We start from the raw sequence: 5,830 nt of genomic DNA, 5'->3' as shown, positions 1-5,830 counted from the left end.
CAAGTCTTACTACAGAGTCTTACTAGAGTCTTACCACAAGTCTTACTACAGAGTCTTACTAGAGTCTTACCACAAGTCTTACTACAGAGTCTTACCACAGAGTCTTACCACAGAGTCTTACCACAAGTCTTACCACAAGTCTTACTACAGAGTCTTACTACGGAGTCTTAACTACAAGTCTTACTACAGGGTCTTACTATAGAGTCTTACCACAAGTCTTATGACAGAGTCTTACTAGGGTCTTACTACAGAGTCTTACTAGAGTCTTACTACAGAGTCTTACTACAGAGTCTTACGACAGTCTTACTACAGAGTCTTACCACAAGTCTTACTACAGAGTCTTACCACAAGTCTTACTACAAGTCTTACGACAGAGTCTTACTACAGAGGGTATTTCTGAGTTTTACCATGTTTGTGATTGGGAGTGAAGATGCCCATGTATTCATTTCTGGGTTTGTATATATATATATGAGGGGGTACCCCCCTCCAAAAAATATTTTTTTCCTCCAAAACTACCATATATACTCATGGATAAGCCGAGTTTTCAGCACATTTTTTAATGCAGTTTTTGTGGTAAAATTAGATGCCTTGGATGATATTTGGGTCAGCTTATACTCGAGTACATATATATTCATTTTAATTTTTTTACAAAACAACCTTATCACCTTCAAAGTACTCTCCATTACACTTAATGCATTTGTCAAATCTGCAATTCTATTCTTGAAACATCTTTCAAACTCATCTGTTTGGATGGCTGACAGTACCTCCCTTGTTTTTTACTTCATCTATTCTACGCCTTCAAATCGCTGTCCTTTCATGTCCCTCTTCATTCGCAGGAACAAAAAGAAGTCACAGAGTGAGGTCAGGTGAGTAAGGTGTATCTGGCAAGAGAGGCATGCTGCTTTTGCCAAAAACTGGGGCACTGAGATGGCTGCATGAGCAGGTGGCAAAACCACTCCCCCATCATCCAGAAATCAGGCCTTTTTTGTCACACCCTGCTGCACAATCTTTTGAGAACCTCTAAATAGAAAGCTTGATTAGCAGTATGACCTGGTGGAATGAACTCCAAATGCACTTTCCCCCCTCACATCAAAAACAGATGAGCATTATCTCGATCTTTAATTTCACTTGACAAGCTTTTTTGAAGTGAGGTGCTGATGTCATCCACTGGCTTGATTGGTGTTTGCTTTGGGAGTGGTAAGAACCACACCATCTCTCCTCACCAGTAATGACTTTGGGAAAAAGTCTGGGCCCCTTCGGAGCTGTTCTCTCGAAGCACGGCATGTTTCCATCTATGCTCCTTTGGCTGGTCATCACCCAGGGCACAAATTACACAGCGACCCTTTTCGTCCCCAAATCTTCCATTAAAATTTGCTGAACTGAGCCCCAAGATAGTCCAGATAACTTCCCCATCTCTTCAATGGTCCATCGTCAGTCTTCAAGCACAAGTCCCTGAATTTTGTCGATGTTTTTGTCCATTCGGGAAGTTGACGCGCGTCCTGAACCAGACTTGTTATCCCTCAACATGTCACCTTTTTTGAAAGGAGAAAACCACTCATACACTTGAGTTTTCCCCACGGTGCTGTCCTCGTAAGCTGTGTTCAACATCACAACAGTTTCTGTGGTGTTTTTCCAGGACGGGAAGCAAAATTTCACAGCCACATGCTGTTCTCTTAAATCGGCCATCACAAAAAACGAGGTTCGAGCGAAACTGTTTTTACGAAAAAATTCACTGTGATCAGAGAGAACTTTTCCCAGGCAACACCACTGCTTGACCTCCTCGTTGACAACCAGCACTGCTTACTACTCCCACTTACTGTTTCTCTTCCCTTTGACTTTGGGTCATCAGTCACTCCTGACCCTCCTGGCTCTGGGGACGTTTTATTCTCCTGTCCTGCATTCTTTGTACTCTTCTTTTATCTCACATTTTATTTTATTTTGACATTTACAGTATTCTCCAATATCTCTTTTTAAATTAAAAAATGTTTTTTAAATCATGTTATGGGGGGCTCTTACAGCTCCTATAACATTCCATACATCAATTATATCAAGCATTTTTGTACATATGTTTCCATCATTTCCAAAACATTTTCTACTTCAGCCCTTGGTATAGCCTCTCTTTTTCCCCCTCTCTCCCCCACCCTCGTGAATCTTTGATCAATTATATGTTGTTATTATTATTTTGTGTCTTACACTGTCCATTGTCTCCTTTCACCCACATTTCTGCTATTCGTCCCTTTAGGGGATAGGCTATATATCCAATCTCATGGTGGTTCTCCCTTTCTCCCCCTTCCCCCTCCCTGGTCATCCCCCTACCTTCATGGTATCGCTACTCCCACTATTGTTCTTCAGGGGTTTATCTTTCCTGAATTCCATGTGCCTAGAGCTCTTATCTCAGTGGTTCTCAACCTTGCTAAAGCCGCGACCCTTTAATACAGTTCCTCATGTTGTGGTGACCCCAACTATAAAATTATTTTCATTGCTACTTCATAACTGTCATTTTGCTACTGTTATGAATTAGGCGACCCCTGTGAAAGGGTCGTTGAGAACCACAGGTTGAGAACCGCTATCTTATCTGTACCAGTGTGGGTTCTCCGGTCTAGCCAGATTTGTAAGGTAGAACTGGGTCATGTGGAGTGGGGTGGGGGGGATTCAGGAGCTAGAGGAATGATGTGTGTTTAATCGGTGTGTTGCTGCACCTTTTGAATCATCCTCTATTTCCTTTCACTCCTCCTGCCCCATTATCATGCTCACCCTCCATTCAGCTGTCAGTATTTCTTTCAGATACATTGCACTTGATTAAACCCCACCAGGCATTATACACCCTCCCCGCCATCAATTTTAGATCTCTTGTTATTCCCTCATTCTTGAGTCTGTTGGGTTCCCACTCCCCCACCCCCCTCTCCTCTCCCATGTCCCCCCAGAATTGTAGGTCCCATTGTTTTCTCCTTGGGATTGTTCGTCCTGCCTATCTTATATAGACAGACATAGGGCAAAAGAAAAACCGAAAAGAAAACAAGAAAAAAAAAAACCAATAATAGTTCCAGGTCTGTCTGCTGACCCTTATGTATGTTTTCCAATCAAGTCTGATGAGGCGCCAAGGCCTGTCCCCGAGTCTGAAGTCTGTTTTCAGGATTCCTCGGGGACTGGGTTACTTTGCTCCCCTTGCTGCCCTGTTGCCCTCCCTTTGCATTTCACCCCGCTGTGCAAGGGGCAGACGAGGCACACTTTCCACACAGTGTCTCCAGTGCTGTCCCCCACAGTGCTATGGGTCAGTGAGGGCGTGTCGTGTCCTGTGGTGGGGCTGCCCCTGCAGTCCTCTCTGAGCATTTCTCTGTGTGGTCTGGACAGAACCCCCTTCCTCCCCGAGCTGTATCTTCAGTGCTGCCCTCTGTATTGCCTTCTTCTGGGGTGGGGTACACTCTTCCTTAATACGCTATGTGCCCGCCCTGGGAGAATACTTCAATCCCCATGATTTTCATGACTATGCATCGAGCAAAGGCAAACTCATTGCCCTCAAGTCCGTTCTAACTCATAGCAGCCCCATAGGATGGGGTAGACGTTTCTGCGACCTCAAATCTCTACGGGAGTAGAAAGCCTCGTCTTTCTCCCAAGGAGAGGCTGGTGGCTTTAGAGCTGCCAACCTTCTGGCTAGCAGCCCACCATTCCAATCCCCTTTTGGAAAATAGCTCATATCCTACAAGCAAATTACCTACAATTTTCAAGTCTTCGTTTCCTCGATCTACTCCAAGAATGTATCTCCTCCTCAGTCACACGGGCGGTGCTTCATTCCATTGTGCATCAGGTTGCTATTGGTTGGAACCAACTCAAAGGAACCTAACAACAACAGTGCCTCGATGGTGAGGTGAGCATGAAGCTACCCACTTGACAGAATTACAGGAAAACTTAATAAATAAATACCTAGCATACTGGACGCCATGTAGAAAGTGCTCAATTTGCATTAATTATTGTTTTTCCTCTCCTTCCATTCCCATTTGACACATATAAATATGTATCCATCGACTTACCAGACAGCTCTACAAAAAAAAGTTTTATGCATTTTTCAGACTCGACGTATCTAAAACTAAACTCATCTTCCCCAAAAAACTTATTTTAATTTGTATTGAGAAATAAATGAATGGACAATTGCATTTGAATGAGGGTGTTGGCAAAGAATATTGAAAGTACCAGGGGCTGACAAAAGAACAAACAAATCTATCTTAAAAGAAGTACAGCCAGATGCTCCTAAGCGGCAAGGATGGTGAGACGTGATCTTACATAGAGACCCGTCCATGGAGAAGGACATCATGCTTGGTAAAGTAGAGGGCAGAGAAAAAGAGGAAGCCCTTCGACAAGATAGATGGACACAGTGACTACAGTGATGGGCTCACACATAAGAACAATTGTGAGAGTGGCCCAGGACCAGGAGTGTTTCAGCTGTTGCACACGGGTGGCTATGAGCTACAATCAACTCAACAGCACCTAACAACACACAGTTGATAAATTTAGACATGTCTGTGCATCCATGAAACCACTGCATAAATCAAGATACAGATTATTTCCAGCACCTCGGAGACTCCCTCATGTTCCCAACAGCCATCATTCCCCCAAAGGTAACCACTAGTCTATCTATTATTATTGATTAGTTTTTACTATTGTTTGAACTCTGGTAGCGTAGTGGCTCCAAATTAGGCTGCTAACCACAAGATTGACAGAAAAACACCAGTTGCTCTGTGGGAGAAAGATGGGGCTTTCTGCCCCCATTAAAAGTTACAGTCTCAGAAACTCACAGGGGCAGTTCTACCCTGTCCTACAGGGTCACTAAGAGTTAGCACCCGCTCGACGGCAGCAAGCTTGTTTCTTGTTCTGTGTGACTACTGTTGAACTTTATGCATCCCCCAATCTCATGTCGCCTCTGTTCCCTGTTGCTAGCCATGGTCTGAGTACATATCCCGTTCCTTAAGTCTCGAATCATTCTTGACTTTTTCCTTTTCCTTTATCCTTACCACCTACTTATCAACAAATACATTGAGTTCATTGTACTGACAGTCTTCAAGTCTCTCCTACCTTGGTTTTGACCTCATCATTCCCTTTCTAGCCTGTCCATTCTTTGCTCTCAGCACACTAAACTACTCACTATAACTCCCAACCCAGCAACTCAAGAGGCATCATATACTCACGTCTCTGTGCTCTTGCTGTGCCTTGATTATAATTTATGTAGCACCAAGTAATCGCTGCAAGTAGTTCCTTGCTTAGTGTGTCCTTCTTTAGACATGTGGACCATGTATTTCATTAGACCATATTTTTCATTAGACCACGTATTTCACTAGACCACGTGTTCTCAGACCCTAGTCCTGTAACTGGCATCTTGTATGCAGTTCATGTTAGCAAGGTGATTAATAAATCCAGTGTCTCTGCTTAGATGCATAATGTTGCTTCCTCAGCTTGGAATCTGTCTTTGTGCCACCAGCACCCTTTCTGGTGAGTGAGAATCTCTGGTGAGTGAGAATTATTGGTGGCATGGTTTACTGGCTGAGTCCCAAGAGTTCTGGTGTTGAGGGTGTACAACCCGAGTGTGTATCAGCAGGAGTAGTTGTCTGTGAAGATGGGGGGGGGGTGTATCTGTCAGATTAAACGTGTTTCTCTTCGGTTGGGAGAGCTATAGACGGGATGAGGCTCTCTTTCTGCTGGATGCAGGTTTTGGGTCAGTGAGGCTCTTTGTGTTGTTGCGAGATGCCTTCCATTTAGCTCCGACTCAAGTGCCCATTGTTGAAGCCACTGGGTCAGACCATCTCATTTTCCTTTTTTAAGATCATCTTATTGAGGACTT

At 43.9% G+C, this 5,830-nt stretch overlaps 1 protein-coding gene across 1 annotated transcript in view; it reads left to right on the top strand.

Moving 5' to 3' along the window:
- The window catches only part of MPL (MPL proto-oncogene, thrombopoietin receptor), an 18,086-nt gene that overhangs the window by 7,149 nt on the left and 5,107 nt on the right, over positions 1–5,830 (top strand). The window lies entirely within an intron of this gene.

The sequence above is a fragment of the Echinops telfairi genome, unplaced genomic scaffold (genome assembly GCF_000313985.2).
Source record: "Echinops telfairi isolate 266 unplaced genomic scaffold, ASM31398v2 ScPeMD7_443;HRSCAF=831, whole genome shotgun sequence".
Lineage (NCBI taxonomy): Eukaryota > Metazoa > Chordata > Mammalia > Afrosoricida > Tenrecidae > Echinops > Echinops telfairi.
This window is presented reverse-complemented; position numbering and strand designations above follow the sequence as displayed.